Raw genomic sequence first — 22,571 nt, forward strand, 5'->3', positions numbered from 1 at the left:
TATTCCCATACCATACTGACTGCAGAAAATCCTTTCCATTGCGCCGAGGACCTTTTATAGATCTTTCATATCCGTGATCACACTAACACCGTCTGCGTAACGTAGTGTGTCTGTCCTCAGCCGATTAATATCGAACTGCCCCCCCCCCCCCCTCAGCGGTTTAACGAACTTGGTCTATAGCTTCTTGGATGTAAACACTGAATATAATAGGAGGAGGAGCACATCCTTGTCTCACACCTTTTCTAATTTTCGTTTCTTGTTTCTGATGAAAATTCCTGATCACAGCCACTTTTTTCTTATAGAATCTGTGTACGACTCGCACGAATTTGTATTTTAGAGATGCTTTCTTCGGCATTCTGAGCGTCTCTTGCCAGATAACATTATCAAATTTCTTTTCCAGGTCTACAAAGGCAATATAAGTTGCACATACAAACAAGTAATATCTTGTGTTACATACTGCCTAAATTAATCTGAAATTTCAACTTGCAGCTGGCACCAACTCGTACTAGTAACACTCTAGGTGGAAGGTTTGTTTTCTGTACTTAACAGCGAGATACGTAATTCCGTGGTGATTGTCTGGAACATCAATTAACACTCCTCAGTCCGACAGCCTTTCCGGTACTAAGGATTTGTTCACTCCGCGCGCATTAAAAATTTCTCCAACATTCTGTACGACTTGCAGTAATTGTTGCTGCTCCGTGTATCGCGACAGTTCGCTAGTTATTCGGAAATATTCCTAACATTTGGAAGCATGGGCAACACACATCGTCCTTTCCGCCTGCTTACACGCTTGCCAACGAAATGAGACACGACTCTGAAATTTTTTCCGAATAAATACAGGTAGCGAAATAACGACTAAACTACTAACATCTCTACCAGAACACAGTAACTGACGATTCTAACAGCGTGGTTACTTGGCCCACATTTTCAGCATTCGTGGTGGGAACTTCACTGATTGTTGTGGGAAGTGCGCGCAATTTGCTTTCATAGCCGAGCTCCATGCGAGTGGCAACAGCTGTCTGTGTCGAAGCGAGCTGCGGTGGTCACCTTTGTGCAGTGGGTAGCTACTACAATACGATGGTGGCAGCAACTGGACGGTAGATCCGATAGAGATCCGCGCGAACGAGCGCCATTGTAGCAAGCATAAGAACAGACCATTCACTATGTTTTCCACTTTACAGAAAGTTCACGAATGACATACTAAAGTGGCTTCCACTAGAGATGGCAACTCGCTACGACAGCAGTACCCCAAAAACGAAATCCACGCTACAGTTAATATCTGAAAAATATTAGGCGGTGAATTGGAAGACATTAAATGTATTCACAGTTGCGAATACGAACAACCACCAGTTGTATAAGGTAATGACGACAATGAAAATTTTAGCCGGACGGGGATTCGAAAGCCGGCCAGGGTGGCCGAGCGGTTCTAGGCGCTACAGTCTGGAACCGCGCGACCGCTACGGTCGCAGGTTCGAATTCTGCCTCGGGCATGGATGTGTGGGATGTCCTTAGGTTAGTTAGGTTTCAGTAGTTCTAAGTTCTAGGGGAGTGATGACCTCAGAAGTTAAGTCCCATAGTGCTCAGAGCCATTTTTTGGGATTCGAACGCGGATTTCCGGCTTTATGCGAGCGGTCGGTTAAACCGCTTTTTTTTCGGTATTGTTCGTTGCGTTTGGTCTGGGCGGACGTCACAAGACATCCGTTTAAGTTGATCGTTGATTCCTTTACACAGTTTTTCATTACAGATGGCGAGCAGCCCTCTGGCAGATTTGTGCTGTGTAGATCTCATTTTGTTCTACAGTGTTCGTTGAATTTTTTCGGGGCGGACGTCCGATGACACCCGTTCAGGTTATCTGTTGATCCGTTCACTCAGTTTTTTTATTACAGAGGGTAGCTAACCCTCTGACCGAGCACGCTGAGCTACCGTGCCGGCATTATTTTTTTGAATGAAATGATCGTATGGCATTTTTGGCCGGGATGCCTCATTCGGAGGAGTTCGGCCGCCGTATTGCAAGTCCTTTTCAGGTGACGCCACATCGGCGACTTGCGAGTCAATGATGATGAAAATGATGATGAAGGACACACAACACCCAGTCCCCTGCCAGGACTTTAGCTATCAGCGCACGACTGACAGCCAGATCGAAATTTCCATGTGCCGTCGTTCCTGCGTCACAGCCTGTTCGCGTGCACATTTTGTGTAATTCCCATGAGTCGTGGACGTATAGCCAAAGCGATTAAGGCGACCGCTTGCATAAAGCGGAAGATCAGGGTTCGAATCGCTGTCCGGCATAAATTTTAAGTTATCGTCATTCCTTTATACATCTGATTGTTGTTTGTATTTCATAACGATTGACGTCGCCGCAGTACCTGATCTCCGGACAAGCGCGCGCATGCGAAAGAACAATGAATCTTTCTTCTGCAGTATCGTAATTACAAGACTAGTGGACAGAAAGAGATCGCGCGGAACGTTATTTTTCATATGATTGAGTGTTGTTCAGAGGCAGCGAACCAAGTAATGAGCAGCTGCGGTGCTCTGTTAGGCATTTACAGTAATAACAAACGTAATGATGTAGTGGTAACAACGTGCTTACATGTGCAATTAACCTAATAGCGTCTCACTCTCGCACGACCGGTGAACAATCGCGCGTCTGGTGACCACACTGGGAACGTGACTCAGTGAAGTTTTGACACTGCCAACCGGCAGGTATAAAGCTCGAGCAGCTACGTCGTCCACTGCGTGCGATCTGCCGAGAACATTCGAGAGAGCGTTCGTAGCCTGTGCGCTGGGTCTGCCGGGCCACTCGATGTCTCTGTAGCTCCAATCAGGGCCGGTTTAACCCTTTGGATATTAGTGGGATCAGCCTTGTACCCCCGTTTTATTAATTTTTTTGAAGTACCAGTCCGTAGGGAATTGATGAATGGTGCAGGCTCTGGCAGTTGACCCTGAACGTAAATAAATATAACTACTGTACAGGTACACTATTGATGACAAACAGCTGGAGACATCGTCTGCCGTAAAATATCTAGGCCTAACCATACAGAGCGACCTTAAGTGGAATGACCACATAAAACAGATAGTGGGAAAAGCAGACACAAGAATCAGATTCATCGGAAGAATCTTAAGGAAATGTAACTCATCCACTAAAGAAGTGGCTTATAAGGCGCTTGTTCGCCCGATTCTTGAGTATTGTTCATCTATCTGGGATCCCTACCAGGTAGGACTGATAGAGGAGATACAGAAGATCCAACGGAGAACGGCGCGTTTCCTCACGCCATCGTTTAGCTGGCGAGAGAGCGTTACGGAGATGCTAAACAAACTCCACTGGCAGAAGTTACAAGAGAGGCATTGTGCGTCACGGTGAGATTTATTATTGAATTTTCGGGACAGCACTTTTCAGGAAGAGTTGGACAACATATTACTTCCACTCGACATATATGTCACGTATTGACGACGAGGAGACATTTCGAGAAATTAGAACCAATACAGAGGCTTACCGACAATCATTCTTCCCACGCACGATTCGCGAGTAGAACAAGGTTGAGGGATGAGATAGTGGTACGGAAAGTACCCTCCGCCACCAGTATTAGGTGGCTTGTATGTCCCAGTACCTCCAAAGTGACACTACCTCCTTAAAACAACTGTTTACTTTTGCCAATTCCTTCTTGTATTCATTGCTTACTACGATAATAAAGGTTAACTTCTCGAAAAATTTTAAAATTATGTCCCATCTTCTATTCTATGGCAATAAAGGTCAGTTTTGTATAAATTTTTATAATTATTATTTTTTATATTGTTGGGACTCAAAATCATTAAGGCCCAAGCGACGGAAGCCGCTGCCTGGGAAGAGGGGAGGGGGGGGGGGGGAGGGGCAGATGGGAGAGGCACGAGAGGCGCTGCAACTGTGAGATTTCTATACACGACGTGTCACAATTATTGGAGGACGCCAAGGGCGCCCAAGAGCATCATTTGTATGCCGCGCGTATCACAATTAGTAGCAGAAACGGGAACAGTTAAAAGTGTATGAGGGAAAAGGGGGGAGGGGGGCGCCAGATGATAAGACGCTTCTGTGGGAAAATGTTCTCGAACCGGCGGTGGCTTCACTTATCGGACATCGATTTAACTTCGTTGCGGTTACTTCTTCTTTTCCTTGTTCCTCTGTCCCGCATCGGCGCAGGGTCGGTGGCCGGACGCCCATCCTGTCAAACACGGAACGGAAAATGTATACCCCAACTATGTGCGTCTAGAGCTATTCATGTAACGGTGAGCGAGAGTTTTCGGAAAGTTTGCGAATCGTGTAATTTGGATACCAGTCTGGTGTGCACCTCGTGAGATGTGAGAAACCGCCTAAAGACCATAGACAATCTAGCCGGCACACCGACCTTCGACGTAAATCCGCCGGGCGCATCTCCCCGTCCCGGAAGCGGCGCTAACGCTCGACTAACTCCGGTACAACTAAAGACAGCCGGCGGTTCTAGGCGCTTCATTCTGGAACTGCACACATCCTGTTTCAGACATGGATGTGTGCGATGTCCTTAGGTTAGTTAGGTTTAAGTAGTTCTAAGTTCTAGGGGACTGATGACCTCAGCAGTTAAGTCCCATAGTGTTCAGCCCCATTTGAACCATTTTGAACTAAAGACATGTTGTCTAGGTATTTTGACTGCAAGGGCATGCACATGTCGTGAGTTGTGTGTGCTCATAACGATGGCCTTCTACAGTTCAGACGCTTGTAATGAGTTCTTATGACAGTGTATCGGAGAAAATTCTATACTGATACAAATGGATGGCGTTCATCTTGTGGAACGCTCACGTGTAAATATAGATAACCCGAATATTATAAACTGAAACCGTCTCAGTTTCTGCGGTGTATACAGGGTGAGTCGCCTAAAACTTGTACCGCAAATATTGCGGAAGTGGGGAGTGCTGTTGGTGTGCGGTTTTCACAGAGTGGACTGGTAGTCAGGAAATCGTATTGTTAGCCAATCAACAGATTGTGATAATACTTAGAAAGTGTATATTTTGCCCAAACATATACTTTTTAAATGGAACAATGCCTATTAACATTAAAAAACGAAAAGTAGCTTAAATCAGAATGTCAGTGGTGTTTGTTGCAGGTTTCTACTGCGAGTCGCTTACGAGACATCGTATTTTGAGAAGTTCCCCCGCCGACGCTTGTACAATACCTGTGGTAGTACACATTAAAGAACAGCACAAGTGCATACTCTAGTTATGTAGATTCTGTCCAGTAACGAGAAAACTGATCATCACACGTTGTGTTCAAAATGATCACCACTTCGAGTTTGGTATGGAACGACTGCTGCACACGTGCTTGCATTTCAGCAGGGCTGTCCGAGCAGGCTGCAGTAATACGTCTTTGCATATCATCGTATGTAGTAGCTATTTTCTTGTAGACAGCGTCTTTTAGCCTTCCCTGGAGAAAAAAGTCTGCAGGCGTCAAATCCGAAGAAAGGGCCGGCCGAGGTACAGGTCCTCTCCGTCCAATTCAACGATTTGGAAACAATTCGTGAAGACATGCTTCAGTACTTAGCGCTCTATGGGCTGGACAGCCACCATGTTGGTACCACAGGTTCCGCCTAGGAATGTATTCTAGAACACGTGGAAGATGGTCTGTTAGAAGGATGCGATACTTGGCGCGTTCAGTGTTCCATCTATAAAAAACGGGCTTCACTATCCCATTGTTTACACTCCATGGACGCTGACATTCCGCCTGACGAAGCTAAGCGGGATTGTCAACAGACCAGTAGTGCACGTTTCGACGGTTTACCTGGTCATCATTGGTAAATGTGGTTCATCACTAAACAAGATACATGATACATCTGGAGTATCCTGCGTGAATGCCCATGTACAGAAGTGAATATAATTCTCATAATCGTTTCAATGCAGCTGTTGATGGAGAGAGATGTGATAGGGATGGAACCTATGTCGTTGGAGAATGCGTAGAACACTTGCCTGACTCATTCTAATTCCTCGTGAGATTGAGAGGGAGGTAACGGGCGGATCAACTGAAACAGCAGCAAGAACATTAATTTCCCCCTCTTCTGTCGGCGCATCTTTCCTTCTGTTATGTTATCAAGGTGTTACACCACACTTTCACATAACTGGTTGAAGAAGTTGGTAAATAATCGCCGAGACGGTTGACGTCTATTGGGATATCTTGCCGCATTCACCGTACAAGAACGAACTGCATTCTTCCTATGTTCTCCATACACCATGAGCTCGTCGGCTTTTCTGCATTGATAAATCCCATCGTCCACTCACGACCTACTGCTTGGACTGCCACACACTAACTGACTAGGAAGCCGCACTGCACTCAAGGAACACACAAACACATCGTAAGCAAACATAACAAAATCTTACCTAGCAGCTATGCGGTTTGAATGGCACAAACCAGTGTTCGTGTGGAAACTTTTCAAAATACTATGTTTCGTAAACGACTCGCACTAGAATCCTTCAACAAACACCACTGAATTTCTCATTTACCCAATTTTTAGTTTTTTAATGTCAACATGGATTGCTCCGTTTAAAAAAGTGTACGTTTGCACAAAAACACACTTCCTAAGTGTTATAATATCTGTTGATTGGCTAACAAAACAAGCCGAACCGCACATCACTAGCACTTTCGATTTCCGCAATATCTGTGGTGCAAGTTTTAGGTGATGGATCCTGTGTGTCACAGGAACACGAAGACGACAACAATAAAGGCGTCAAAACGCAGACGGAGTGACTGGCTAACGAGTCTCCTGGGCAGCATACAACAAGAATGAAGCATTTTTCAGTGTGCGCTGTCGGGGTGTCAACGGCTTGCAGATATATCATATAGCATGTACCACCATCTGCTACCAAAGATCTCTGTTATTACTAACTGTTACCTGTTCGTCTTCTTTTCACTGCCGTTCATTCCGTCTAGTAGAGGGTCGACGTTTCAGGATTGGCAAATTTTATTTATTAGTATTACTTAAGTTCTTGGCCGGACGCCAAATCTGACGCCACAGTCGTCAAGGTTGCATAAGAAGGAGGGGGACTCGTGTTTGCCATCCTTCTATGTATCGCCTAAACTTTGTTTTGTGTGTTATCGTATTCTGACTGAGTGTGCATCGTATTCTCTGCGGCGGTATTTAAATACGAGTCCAGCATTTTTCTAAACGAGCGTGGGAAACCGCCTAAAAACCGCACTCGAGCTGGTCAGTGTACCAGCCTGCGGTCGTTAACCGCGCGGATCCGATCCTGTTCTTGTTCATCTCCCCGTTCCGCAAGCTAGCGCGCTGTGCGTTACGCTATACCAGCAGGTATTATCGTTGCCTGTTTCAATTATCATAAATTATCATCACAGATACAGAGATTTTCAATCACAGTATTTGTGTGGAAGCGCACATGTCGTTCAGCCACACCCTACATACTGTCAAAAAAGTAAACTTAAGCTTGCACTGTCGTACACAAACACTACACCTTTTTTGGACGATCCAGTGTCGTAACCAACGAAAAACTTCAACGCGTCCAGCTTCTCAGTGCCTGTAGAACGTTGGAAGAAAGCGGTACTGGACGTCTCAACCACGAAACGTGGTACTGATGATGACGATGATGATGATTGAAAGTCTCTCTCCTCTACTATGAACGCTACTTGTTGAGTTATAGCGGTCTCAGACATCTCTATTAAGGATTCTTGTTGGACTGTAATGTATGTCTAGCTTTTAGGCGCATGTATCGATTTTCTTTCCGCCATCGACGAAGACTGAGGGAAGACTGGAAGCCACTACAGCCGTTAACATACTGTACACCTGTCGCAGAAGCCTAAAATGTGACTAACTGTATAGAGTACTGATCTGTTATCATATGTATAGGAGCGAATGCTGACGACATCATTCGCCTTATGGAGTCGTGTCAGGGCGTCCCTTTTTTTTCTGGGAATCCTCATTGAAAAACTGACTGACAAAAAACAATTTGTAATGAAGTTAGAATCGACCTGCATCGATATACTGCCGTGAGAGATTATTCCGCTAGTAACTCCCAGAAGTGGTGCAACATGTCTGAACCGTTGTCTTTTGTACAACCCGGTCCTGCAACTAAATCCAAGTTTTACCAACTCACCAACACATTACTTCTCGTTGCAAGAAGGCAAGGTGCTCTATTATATATAAGGAAGAGGTCTGTGATGCTTTTCTGCGGCCACGTAACAAGCCAAGAAGCGAAGCTAGCAGCTCACAGTACTAGTACAATGTGGTCTTCAGTGCTTAATGTTCAATGATCTGTCTTCTAACAGAGCACTGATCATTTATTTTAAGGAAGTTGCACTGAATCACTGACCCACATCTATAGTTATAGACTATTGCTTACCTTGTTCTTTCGCTGGTGCCACGTTGTCTTCTGTGGGATATGACGCTGGTCTCGGATCCTGTTTCCGATACGAAGAAATATACACTGGTGTAAATATTGTCTTAGTCAAGGGGCTTCCAATGATCATTCAGTGAAATCATGTTGAATTTGAAAAAAAAGCTATACTCACTAATATTTGCACACATTGAACTATTAACAAAAGATTCTTGTGCCTCCATCAGTATTACAAAAAGGGTTTACCTCCATTTGCAGTTGCTCTTCCCACAAGACATTTCAGACCATATTTCCACCAAGACTGTCCTTTTCACAACACATTTCGGCTAAGACTGTGTCCAACATAATACATAATCAAAGAGTTTACAACCTTGTCAATAACAATCACTGGTATGTAATTGAACAATTAATAAAAATGGATTTACAGAATTTTTAATTAAATGCTTCATCATTAATTGAGGTATGTTTAATATGGATATTTAAATAAAAAGCAACTGATTTTTATGAATAACTGAACATACGAAATTATTTATATCCAGCTCTACTCTTTGATCTATTATTGTACTACTGAATTGATTGCGTTACAGTACCTACTGTACTTTATTGTGATTCTGCTGGTATCATTCCTATATTCCAATCTGCACGTATTACCAAAAGCCCCTCGCCGCATTTTTTTTTCAGCCTAATCTCAGGAACTACTATATGGAGTTTGATACGGTTTCCAGTAATAGACAATCTGAAGCACGAGGAAAGTCTGTGTGTATAATTTATCAATATTTCGTGCAAATTAGCTGAACTATGATGAATCAAAGTGAAGTGTCGGCAGACGTGCCAACACTCTTTTGTTGGAGGAGACCGAAATGCACGCTATAAGCTCACGCAGGCTGGCGTGAGGTCTGAAACAGGATACGTAATGAATGCTATGAATGCTATAAAGAAAAGTACGTAGCTTCTGGAATACTTAACTTTAATCCACATTTGTAGAACATTGCTCTTGATGATACAGAAGTATTGTAGCAATTGAATACGGCGCCTTGCTAGGTCGTAGCAAATGTAGCTGAAGGCTATGCTAACTATCGTCTCGGCAAATGAGAGCGTAATTCTCAGTGAACCATGGCTAGCAACGTCGGCTGTACAACTGGGGCGAGTGCTAGTACGTCTCTCTAGACCTGCCGTGTGGTGGCGCTCGGTCTGCAATTACTGACAGTGGCGACACGCGGGTCCGTCGTATACTAGCGGACCGCGGCCGATTTAAGCTACCACCTAGCAAGTGTGGTGTCTGGCGGTGACACCACACAAAGTCTCTCGCCGCTTTTTCCTGTCTGTACGTGAAGGCTGATCTTAGGAACTAGTCTATGGATTCTGACACGGTGCCGGCCGAAGTTGCCGTGCGGTTCTAGGTGCTACAGTCTGGAACCGCGGTTCTAGGCGCTACAGTCTGGAACCGAACGACCGCTACGGTCGCAGGTTCGAATCCTGCCTCGGGCATGGATGTGTGTGATGTCCTTAGGTTAGTTAGGTTTAATTAGTTCTAAGTTCTAGGCGACTGATGGCCTCAGAAGTTAAGTCGCATAGTGCTCAGAGCCATTTGAACCATTTTTTTCTGACACGGTTTTCGCTACTGAACAGAATGATTCATGAGAAAGTTTTGTGCATATTATTTGTTATAGCTACGTTAGACATGTTACCCGGCCGTCGTTACTTACAAGGAACCCCTTGAGTGCGAGGTCGCAAATTCAGTCTCTAGTAAGCCTCATTTGAAAGTGTTGCGTTAACAATCATCGCAGAAAAATTTTAGCTGCTAATGACTCACCATGCGCATCAGGAAGGCAACAGAAAATGAATGTGGTTGAGGTGCAGAGATCAACCTTTTGTGGGATGTATGTACTATATTTCACAAAATGTTCATTGCTGACATTCAAGAAATGTTCAAACCAAACCATTAATTTGCACAATGAACACGGAATAAAAATCGCGTGTCACAGTGATCACAAAGGTTCGCACCATCTAGATCGCAGGCAAATTCCTTGGAAGTCACAAACCGTGCAGGTCGTGCAGCTAGGTATCAGCTCTTAAAGAATGCATGTAGAATCTGACTGGTGTAACGGGATGATGAAAACTGATGAAATGTGACGGCATGCTATCGGATGCGAAATAATCTGTCGTACAGCTTATCGTGAAACTGGTTATCCTTTAAGGCGCCGCTGCAGATAGTGCGATAAAATGGCTCAAATGGTTCAAATGGCTCTTAGCACTATGGGACTTAACATCTATGGTCATCAGTCCCCTAGAACTTAGAACTACTTAAACCTAACTAACCTAAGGACAGCACACAACACCCAGCCATCACGAGGCAGAGAAAATCCCTGACCCCGCCGGGAATCGAACCCGGGAACCCGGGCGTGGGAAGCGAGAACGCTACCGCACGACCACGAGATGCGGGGGTAATACGTTTTATAGGCATGGAAAACAAAAATCCAGAGGCTGAATTGGTCCAGTGGATCCAAGTGGTATGAACTGCAATGTCACACACCCAGGCCCGGAATCAAGGGAAAGCAAGTTATTTTGACAAGGTATTGGCCGAAAGCAGTGCTCATAACATCGTTGTAGTTCTCATACGACTATTTTCCCATTGCTGCTTGCTGTGGCGTAAATATTTCTTACTGACCTTGTTAGATCACGTTCACGAGGAAGAATCATAGGGGCTAGAGTGCCTCCAACTTCTCGCAGCACAATAAATAACTTTCCAGCCCATATACTGCCCAGATTAAATGTCAGCATAGTTGTATACGCATGCGTTAAGGCATTGCTGTTACTTGATTTTGATACAGCTCTCTCGGTACATATAATTTCCGGGGTTCATTTCATATGCATCTCCCCTTCAAACTGTAATTGATAGGAGATGGAAATAAAAGAACGAAAATAAATAAACCTTACTGAACGATGGGATAATATTGTTTACCTCATCTACAAATTTTCGGGCCGATTCCGCAGTTTGCCGTGCATCATCAATATGCGACCATACACTGCTACCCTTGAAATCACTGTACTCTATGTCACGTACAATTTGATGTGCATAAAGAACTATGTCATTACCACACACATTCAGTAAATTGTATCAAGCATCCTTGAAACACACAAACTCCACTTTTTGTAACAAGGGTGCCTTTCCCTCCCTTGAGTATCCGTAGTTTTCTTATGCACTACACGGTCATATTGCTGCGGACTTGTTCGAAATCTGTTCATAATTTTTTCTTTACTATGCTGCGGATAATCTTCCACGTACGTAATTATATTTAGAACCCGCTCGTTGGACAGCGATTGTTCTTTACTGGGTTTCACTCGAAACGGGATTTGTGGCTGCCTGTCCGCCAAGGATGAAGAACTACTGTCTGCACAGTCGAGCATATACGACACCTCATTTTCCGCTGACTCATCTTGGAGAAAGCTACTATTTCATCTGCAACTTCTTTCTCACTCTATGAAATTCCACTGTCTTTTTTCTGACGAAATGTCAACTTCGGCAACTGTTGTTGTAGATATAATGCAATGTTTGCTTTGTTTATCGTGTAATTGCTCTGCTTTGCATCGACACCACTAGCACTGTACCACTGTTGTCAGTTACTCGTCGACTAAGCAGTTCAACTACGCTCTGTAGCCTCATGCGGGGCTTACCATTGGATACCTCCAGTTCTGCACCCTATTGCCATTAGCAGCCAATATTGTGGTTGCATGGTCAACAATGTGGGGCGTCGAATGTCGTAAACATCGGTAGTCTTCTGTGACCACACATTGAAGGGGTTCCTTGTTAGTGATACCAATGTGAAGCCAGCGCATATCGCTAGTCTATACCATGCAAGCCACCACACAGTGTATGTCGGAGGGTACTTCTAGCAGTGTCTTTTTCTGCCCCAACCATTATTCCGTCCGCAAATAACAGGTGGATAGAATAATTGTGGGTGAAGATCCGTATCAAGTAATACACAGCCCGACTGTTCCTGGAAGGTATGCTTTCAAAGTTTCAACAGTTAACATCTCCGTGATGCACAGTGCCTCTCTTGTGATGCCTGCAATTGGAGTATGGTTCAAATGGCAGTGAGCACTATGGGACTTAACTTCTGAGGTTATCAGCCCTCTAGAACTTAGAACTACTTAAACCTAACTAACCTAAGGACATCACACACATCCATGCCCGAACCAGGATTCGAACCTGCGACCGTAGTGGCCGCGCGGTTCCAGACTGTAGCGCCTAGAACCGCACGGCCGGCAACTGGATTTTGTTGAGCATCTCCGTAACGCTCTGGTGCCAATTAAACGATCCCGTGACGGAACACGCCGCTCTTTGTACGATCTTCTCTACCTCTTCTATCAGTCATACCTGGTAGGGATCGAAGACAGATGAGCAATACTCAGTAATCTGTCGAGCAAGCGTCTTATAAGCCATTTTCTTCGTAGATGAGTTACATTTCCTCAAGATTCTTCCTACGAATGTCAGTCTGGCATCTGCTTTTCCCACTATTTGTTTTATGTGGTCATCCCACTTAAGATCCCTCTGTATAGTTATGCGTAGATATTTTACAATAGATACTGTTTCCAGAGGGGGGTCATTAATAGTGTAGCTGTACTATAGTGGATTGCTTTCCTGCGTATGCGCAATATGTTAAATTTATTCACGTTCAGGCTCAACTGCCAGCCCCTCCACCATTCATCAATTCTCTGGAGGTCATTCTGCAAATCATTACTGTCTTCTGACGTACCATCTTCTTACAGGCAACTTCATCGTCCGCGAACGGCATAAAGTAGATTCTGATGTTATCATCTAGATCATTGTTATATACACTGTAAACCATAAAGTCCTGTCACATGTAGAATGTAGTCCTACCACACTTTCTTGGGATAAGCCTACTCCCGAAATTACCTTTAGATATGTCGGGTTTGTTCAGTTACGAGCGACGTGTTGAGTTCTTTCTGCAAGGAAGACTTGAATTCAGCCCAAATGTGGTCCCATATTCGGTAGCCTCGTATTTTTTGACTGAACGACAGTGCAGGACGATGACAAATGTCTTCCTGAACGCAAGGAACACGACACCAACCTGAGCGCCGTTGTCTACAGTGCTATGGGTCTCTAGGAGGAACGAAGCAAGCTGACATTGGCAAGGTCCCTTTCTCCGGAATCCGTGTTGATTTTTGTAGGGGAGAGTTTCATTCTCAAAAAACGTCACAGTTCTTCAGCATAAAACATGTTCCATAATTCTACGACAGATTGACATCAACGACTTAGGCCTTTAATTGTGTACATCTGTCCTACGATCCTTTTTTAAAACGGGAATGACCTGCGCTTTTATCCAGTCGATGCTCCGACGATGACAGTCTTTCTGTAAATTCATTCTGGGAGAATTAAATGTATTCGTCCCTGATCCAGTTAATCGTAAGGAAATGCACATCTTATTAATTGGGCAAGATAGTTGGAAGGTTAATTGGCGTGTGTGTATTGTACCGGGGACCTAGAAACGATGGAGAGGCTTCGTCCCCGCCGTAGACCTCAGTGGTTCACAACCCACAACAGGCTACAGCAGTCCACTCACCCCACCGCCGCCCCACACCGAACCCAGAGTTATTCAATTGGCGTACTTGCGGACACTCTGTCCATTTATTTCTATTTTTTGCATATCATGGATACAACCATAACCTATCAGATAAAGAGTCTGCGACAACTGACAGGTAGTCTGCGTGACGTCACGAAATGAGAGCCGAGCAGCGGGGTAGTCCCTCAGGTATGAGGACCATCGCCTGCATTTGAGCTTTACTTGAGTTGCATTCGTTTCAAGTTTTGCATGCATTCGTATTGGGAAACAATTTACAAACTGACGGGAATACTAGGTAAGTAGCAAATGGCATATTGTTTTTTTCTTTTTTTGCCGGTCTGGTACGTGTTGTAGGCGTTTGAAATGAGGCGTAGTTGCTATGTGCTAGGTCGTACTGTAAATTACAGGACGAACAAGGAAAGAAGTACTACAAAATTTTCGTCTCCAAAAGAGAGAAACAATCGGGATAAATAGTTGCGAGCATTCATCGTGCAAATTTCAGACTTGGGAAGAATTGTGTACTTTGTGCTAAGAATTTCGCCCAGAAGCACTGAACTACGTTTGAGTGACTTTTCCAATAAGATAGACACGAATTTCGTGTTAATTTACAGACTTTGTGTCAAAGACATTCAATTTATTTTTTTCTCGATGGACAAATGCATTAGTGACTTAAAAAACGATGTTTGTTATATAAGTTTTACTAGAAATCTGAAGTTTGTAAAGGAGTAAATTGAAAATAGCTTACTTAATCGAACACAATACTCCCCACAGACTATCCTGTGAGCTTCTCCAGCGGTTTTTTTTAATAGGAAAACTTCAGGTAAATTGTAGAATGAAGTCGGATTAAAAGCCGGGTGCGTTTTTAAGAAAGAAATGTAATTGGTTACATCCTCATAAGAAAACTGTGAATGTCATTTAAGGTGAGATACATATTTTTCCAAAGGTTACTTACAGAGGTGGGCATTTAGAGGCAATCTCGGAAAATAATGAAGTTGCTACCGAATTCCAAGTATATGTGCTGAGACTTCTTTATTTTCCGATAGTGATGTGATTGATCTTTTTTTCAAAGGCACGTCATGCAAATAAGCTGAAAGATCTTACTGTGAAGGTCATTGAAATAGTGCTAATAGATGCGGGGCAAGTTACTTAACTCTTTCAGGCCTGTTTTTTTTTCGGGATTATTGGCCGTTTTTCTTGATGTAGTAATGCTCTTAGGTGATTTTTAATCATTTTAGATGCAAGATTTATACGAAAGTATATACCTGTTTTCAAAATATACTTTGTACACTTGGTTTCTTTTTCAAATATGTAAGAATTACTAAGGGACCAAACTGCTGAGGTCATCGGTCCCTAGACTTACACTCTACGTAAACTAATTTAAACTAACTTATGATAAGAACAACACACACACTCATGCCCGAGGGAGCACTCGAACCTCCGGCGGGAGGGGCCAGTTTCTTTTTGTGGACTAAAATAACCAATTATGAAACATTCTCTGTTGTGTCTAGACAAGACAGCCTAGACACAATGCGAGGAAGCCGAAAGGCACGCGCTTAAACTCACGCAGGCTGGCGTGAGGTCTGAAACAGGATACGTAATGAATGCTATAAAGAAAAGTACGTAGCTTCTGGAATACTTAACTTTAATCCACATTTGTAGAACATCGCTCTTGATGATACATTAATAGAATCTCAATATCTATACTGGTAATGGCGCCTTGCTAGGTCGTAGCAAATGTAGCTGAAGGCTATGCTACTATCGTCTCGGCAGTTGAGAGCGTAATTCTCAGTGAACCATGGCTAGCAACGTCGGCTGTACAACTGGGGCGAGTGCTAGTACGTCTCTCTAGACCTGCCGTGTGGCGGCGCTCGGTCTTCAATCACTGACAGTGGCGACACGCGGGTCCGTCGTATACTAGCGGACCGCGGCCGATTTAAAGCTACCACCTAGCAAGTGTGGTGTCTGGCGGTGACACCACATTCTCTATCGTAATAAATATAATGATCATTCAGTAATTATCATGCAAAATAACAATAAGAATATTCAGTTATACTGTGGAATATAGCGAACAAACTGCGTACTGCTACATTGACTTGCTTATATTTTCACAGTAGTGTCCAATAGTTGGCAGCAATTGCGCATGGTGAAATTTCTGAACGTTTACAAATGTGTACCCCAGATTTCCGTTGGGGAAAAATGCTTCTGTTGCAGCTAAGACTTTGTAAAAGTTAATGTACACAGTTGACAGTGTGAAACGGTCAAATTTTCCATATAAATACTGATTTACGTGTAGTGGTGTGTGTACGTGTCTTTTTTTCAATTTTTTTCATTTTCAAAGTTCGCTTTCCTGTGCCATTTGATACGAAAATCGTAATTTTCACATTAGGTCAAGTTACATGACTGCATATTACACAAAAGCTCGGAACGGAAACAAATTTTTAAGTAATCACCTTTGAGCTAAGTTGCATTGGTATGTTGTGTGTGCTTCATCATCACTGAAACGCAAGTCGCCGAAGTGGCGTCAACTAAAAACACTTGCAATACGGCGGCCGAACCCCGAAGTGGATATCCCGGCCAATAAATGCCATACGATCATTTCATTTCATTTCACTACTAAAAGTGGTTATAATTTTAATTCCTCTTTCTCAGTTCCTCTATAGCTCTTATGTAATCTGTGTGAAATGTACAATGTGAGTTGGTTTAGCCGTTTGCACCAAAATTTCACACAAGAAATCGCACAGCATATCCCGTCGTGTCTGTGCGTAAGCGCTCAGACGGTGACGTCACTCGATGTAGTCGCAGGTCGCTCACGAAGTCCTCGGTACAACGCGGCAGGACATCGAGAAGCACACGGTTAATGTATCCCGCCGAGAAAATCTGTGAGATTGTGGTTAGAAGGCAGAGGCAACTCAGTAGAGCAAAAGCCAGTATGGCAGACATCTAGCGATCTGTATGAAATAAGTGAATTGTAAAAAGAAATGACCGTCAGTCTTAAGGGGCTCTCAGACATTCAGTAATGTCTAACTGCCAATATATTGATTGTCTGAGGACGTGTATTGACCTATGTTAATACTAAAAATATTTTCGAGCAATATTGATTGGCTTCAAAGTATTCTCAGTATTGCCAATACATACTGAACGTGTGAGGTCCAGTGTTGACGGTTTGACAATGTTCTCCAGTCAGATGTTGACAGAGCGTAAGGAACCAGTCACGCAGCGTTAGTATGCACTGTTTATTTTTCAATACTCCGTCGTATATATCATACCTCAGATTTAGTTTTAAAGAAGTCTTTTGACACAAAGGAATTTTGACAGTTCCATGAAAGGGTAATCATCGTATATACCATTTTAATGTGGTCAACGGAGGCGTCCCTATGACACTGCTTAGTTCATTAACTTGAAAATATAGTATAGATTAGTGTATTACATAACAGTTTGGAAGGGCGCCCTCATTTCGAAAAATACGTCATATATCTGCAATGGTAGGTAAGAGGTCTGTAAAATGTACGTCAGTCTCACGAAATTATCACAAAGTGTAAGAAAAAAGAACTGTTTTACGTTAATTGCCTGGACAGGTCTTTGCCAGGCAGATATAACTGCTTTACATGTTTCCACGGAGAATTTTACTAATTGCGCTGGCTGATCTTACAGAACCAAACTTCGAGCATTAGAATGACCTGCCTGTCGCCCAAATCTCTTTAAGTTACTCCTCTTGTCGACTGCGACTGCCTCTCCCATTAACGTGTTTTGCTTCCGTATTTTATGTTGTATCAACGCTAATAACTTGACATACTATGTAGCGCTCATCGGAAAATAATTTATGAAGTCTTTCGGTGTCGTGGTTCTGATTTTAGTCAGTAAATTAGCGGAGGGGTGAAGTGGACTGCCGTAGTCGTCGTGGGGTTGTGGACCACTGCGGCTGCGGCGGGGACGGAGTCTCTCCGTCGTTTCTAGGTCCCCACAACAATAAAATACATACAGTACAGTAAATTAACATAATATCAGTAGCTCCCTTTTTTTCAACCATTCTCGTACCCATTCCGTCATTTTTCATTGCTTTCTGTTGCTCACAAGCTATAACTAATACAGTTGCAGCACACGCTTACTTTTGGGTGTCCGGCACCTTAACCTTGTGAAGTTGCGTTGTCAAAGGACAATTTTTGTCATTGTTATTGAAAGCATGAGGTCGCTTCAATATATTGAAGGTTTGAAATTAGAATTGTCAATAAATAATGAACGTGTGCAGGGAAATTTAGGGACCTGGAGAGATTAACTATCGTGTGTTTTGCGACAGGTTTGTTTCATCCGTCACTTTCAGAAACAATCTGCACAGCGCGTGTACAAGGCCAGCAGTAGTTGGCTTCTTGGTAGGCCAGCGGCGCGTCTCGAGTAGGAGTGAGAGAATGCGCGTCCGCAGGACCATCAACTGCGGGCCGCTGACGATTAGCATGGGCGAGGAGCGGAGAGGAGTGGAGAGGTGACGCGCTCACGGCCGACCACTACCGCGGTCAGGTGGGGAGAGCCGCGCCGAGCCGCGCGGAGTTGGCAACACTGCGGCAGCTGCGCCGAGCCGCTCCTCAGTTGTCCGTCGCGTGGCTCGCCGTCAGGGCTGCCGCGTTCAGTGTGCGTGTGTTTTCGGGTGAAATAGCCGTTGCCGGTACGGCTCGCACTGCGAATTTGGTCGGTGATTAAGTGACAATCCGTGTGGCTCCAGTCTGTGTTTGTGTGTTTATAAGTATGAAGCACGGTAAGTGGGTTATGCGCTGATATGTGATGGGCCGCCCCCGCCTCGTGGCAACGCTGCCGCCGGTCGGATCCGACGGATGGCCTGTGGTGGCCTGGCTGTGTACCTGGCATGGCAGCCACAAGGTCGGCCGGCATTCCAGCCAGGACCCCAGCCCGCGGTCGCTTCCCACACGATCAGGCAGGCTATAGCTTATATCAATTTCTGCTCGGAAATACGAACTCCGCAAGCCTCTGAAACAGAAATGCAATCAAATTTAACGTGAACCACCAATATGTTTATTCGTCAGCAAATTTATGAAATCGATTTACGTCCCTCCCTCCCACTTCCGCTCACTACACCATTCCACAAAGTTCAATGACTAATCTTTTTATAAAAGCTTGGATCAAACACTCAACTTTTGTTAAAAGTGTGGAAAGAGTATCCCACTGCGCCGTCAAAGATTATAGAAAACGTCTTTTATAAAAAAAAGGCATTTGATAAAGATATTTTGCAACGTAATAAGGGCTTTTGTTTTACCATCAACTATAGAAAATTGAGGTTCTGCTTTACGGACGGTTCTTGACCCCCAGCCCTCAACCGTGCATCTGCGGAAGTTCTGTCAGACAGCTGTTACGTAAGCAGGTGCAGTTGCCAAAAATGATAGCCACCTTCTAATGTCGTTTGGTGATTGTCAGCTTCGTGTTAACATAAACGGCATTGTTTTCTCCAGACAAATATCGAGTGGCAACCTTCATTTGAGACCAATGTGTAGAAGGATGTGAGTGAGAAGGATGGAGAGATTTAAAGTAGGCCTACGTATGAAACAGTGTCGAAAATGCTGGAAGTTTTTTTTTGTACGTCAGTCTTAAGTAGTACTGAATCGGGACTAATAAGAGTTTTTAGTTTATCAAGTCACACCGACTACAATTAATGTCGATAGGTTGGTGTCACAATTTTAAATTGTAATGCAATGTAATTCCCATTGTCGCTGTTAATAATGGAGGGCTTTGGGAAAAATATGAAAGTCGTTGTGATAACTTGACCTTTCGTCTCCTACCATGAAGCTGATACATGTATTACTTAAACACATCTGGAAATTCAGATACTGGAAATGCTGTAAAAATATTTTCTATTGATTTAACGAAAAATTACTACCATCAGCCCTGCGAATTCGTTTTGCGAACCTGAACTTCACTGAATTGTTACCTAAGTGAAACCTAGTGGATTACTGTTTCGTTTTTGATTATCGTTCTCGATTACTCTCGACGTTCACTGTGGTTTTCTAGTCTTCTTACAGGCTAATGAGAAACTTCCGTTAGGAGATTAACAATTGTTACTCAGTATCGGAATGTTGGGTGTCGAAGTCACTGTATGAGTTTAATGTGACTCACTGGACTGGCATGCTAGTACGGATTTTCCTTGCCAACTTTCCCTGCAGCAATTTCGAACAGCAACGTGAATCAGCGTAATTCGGTCTATGAATGGCGTAATCATCTCCTGGCGTAAAATGAACCGTGTTTCGACAAATAATTGTTTTTATAGTGAATTCATCATATTATATAGCATTCTAGTCAATCCACATTAATAATGGGATTTGTAGATACCACCAGAAAATTGGTTATTAAGAAGTTTTGTGCAAAGTATTCCATTTGAATTTTGTCGCAGGGTACAAACTCGTCAGCACGGGATTGGGGCAAATACAGATTGCCGAACAAAACATAAGTTATACAGCAATCGCTAAAGCCATGGTGTTGTCTCATTGCGATCAGCCTAGTGGTGCTGCAATTGGCTTAAACGATTGGTGTAAAACAAAGTACTTCTAGAAGTTTGAGAATTATGTTTGAATAAAAACTATGAGTGTGAAATTGTGGGGGGGGGGGGGGGTTTGTAGGACGGCCACTTCCCCCTCCCCATTTGCAGACGCCTATGTACGTGGGAATGTTTCCCACGGGGGAGGCTACCCACAGTTAGGTCACAGCTGGGGCCAACGCAGGCTTGCATTGTGCTGCCACCCTCCCCCAGCGGGGTGGAATAGCAGCACACCTGGTTTACGCTGGCGCATGGCAGCAGTCCAGTGCTTAGCCCTTGGCGGGTTCTTCCGCCTCGTTAATTTTATCTCCCTGTGGTCACAAGCGGAAGTTCCTTCCTAGCGAAACTGCAGTGACATAATCAACTGCGCGATGTCGAATTTTGTGATCTGGCGATCCAGTGATAAATAACAAGTTTCTGATTTCATAATTATTTTTGAGTATATGCCGAATATTGAAACAGTACCAGAACTAATGTCAACAAGGCTTGCCGGTAATGCCGCCGTTAGTTTCAGTTAGATAACGTTCTTATTTTCCGCGTACGAGCCGGTCAAGTATAATACAGTTACAGAGTTTATTGCTTTTGTTTTTAATCACCGCTATATTATACTACACACAGAAATCGTCTGGTGCTAAAACTATTATCATTGTATACATGTATTTGAATAAATTACGCGCACAACTGCTCATCTTTATAGTTTCCAAACTACTGTATTTAGTTATTACAGAATAATTCGTTGCCATATGCTAAGACAAATACAAATTTTTTCATGTTATTCTTCCTTTTTGTTTTCGTTGAATTTAACGTGTAGTAAAATATTATACAAATATTGCAAATGCTACTATATTCGTAGTAGCTTAAGTTCGAGACCCTTGCACTCACTGCTCATATGCATAATTTACAGCGTAGCAATAACAAAAATGTAAGGAGTCAATTGGCAGCGTAGTGGAAAACATATGAATGCGCATGTAAACCCACGAAAAAAAAAGTGAAAATCAAACCTATGGGACGTTGAACGGCACATGGGAACACGGAATAAAAACTATTTTATTGTGTGGAGAAGAGTAAAAAAGTCTCTCATGAACTTTCGAGGAGCCCAAGATGATACTTCAGGGAAAAAAGATTGTAAGTGTACTGAATATGTGATAATGAGTTTGCATGTACCAACGACGTTAGTTGTGATTCTGGTTGTTATGTCGCGTTAGATGAAACTAGACAAATGTCTGTAGTGTTACAACTTAGTTCACGCCGTAGTTTCAGGCATAAAAACCACAAAGCGAAATATTTTTTAAGTCATGTTAATTTTTCAGTCGTCGATGAATTAGACAATTAAATCGATAAATGACTGTACTGTAATGGTATAGCGCCCCATAATCTCTCTCCTCGTTATGGAAACTGTATTTGTTAGAGTAACATCGCGTGATCTTCAAACAACCCGATAGTTCTAAAAACTACTCAGGGCATCGTAATGGTTAGGCTTTTACTAGCACTAAATAAAATGTACTGTGCCGTCGTGTACAAGCGACATAAATTTCATAAATTGCAAAAGCGGCAGCTATTAGGACTATATAGCGTTAACAAGGAGTTTTTTTCTGCAACAGATAGCTTGTTTCGTTTGTTGATGTGAATACATCCATAGGTGGTTTTGGTTGCTCTTGATGTGTCGTTTAGTTTCTTATTCACTTTAATTGCATCTGCATTGCAACATATATCCGAAACCATAACCATGCAGTTTCTCCTTACATAGTGAACACTTTCTTACTGAGCTCGTAACACAGAAACAAGTGAAAGCTAGTTGTTGGATCGTCAAGAGACTAGCACGTCACACAGGGTATTCGTTAAGTTTCTTCACACTGTCAGCGGAAGCCCAGAGCTCTTAGATGTTCTTGTATTAGATATTACTAACGAGATTCTGTGCATATCCGTAAAATGTGGGGGCTACTGAAGAACGGGATACAACCCAACCACGTGTATTGTATTTATATTTTCAGCGTGTTTGCTTAATTTTGTATGATTCCAGAAATAAGTGACCAGCGGAACATAACCAGGTCCCTCTTCTCAGTGTTCGGCCGAAACTCACAACACCGAAGTTCTCTGTACATAATTAT

General features: G+C 43.3%; 1 protein-coding gene across 1 annotated transcript in view; it reads left to right on the forward strand.

The window, feature by feature from the left end:
- Positions 1-18,513: 18,513 nt before the first annotated feature.
- The window catches only part of LOC126091927 (protein numb), a 214,951-nt gene continuing 210,893 nt past the window's right edge, over positions 18,514-22,571 (forward strand). The window contains exon 1 of the mRNA XM_049907249.1: positions 18,514-18,675. The gene's annotated coding sequence lies outside the window, so the exon portion shown is untranslated. The remainder of the gene's footprint in view (positions 18,676-22,571) is intronic.

Source organism: Schistocerca cancellata, chromosome 7 (genome assembly GCF_023864275.1).
Source record: "Schistocerca cancellata isolate TAMUIC-IGC-003103 chromosome 7, iqSchCanc2.1, whole genome shotgun sequence".
Classification (NCBI taxonomy): domain Eukaryota; kingdom Metazoa; phylum Arthropoda; class Insecta; order Orthoptera; family Acrididae; genus Schistocerca; species Schistocerca cancellata.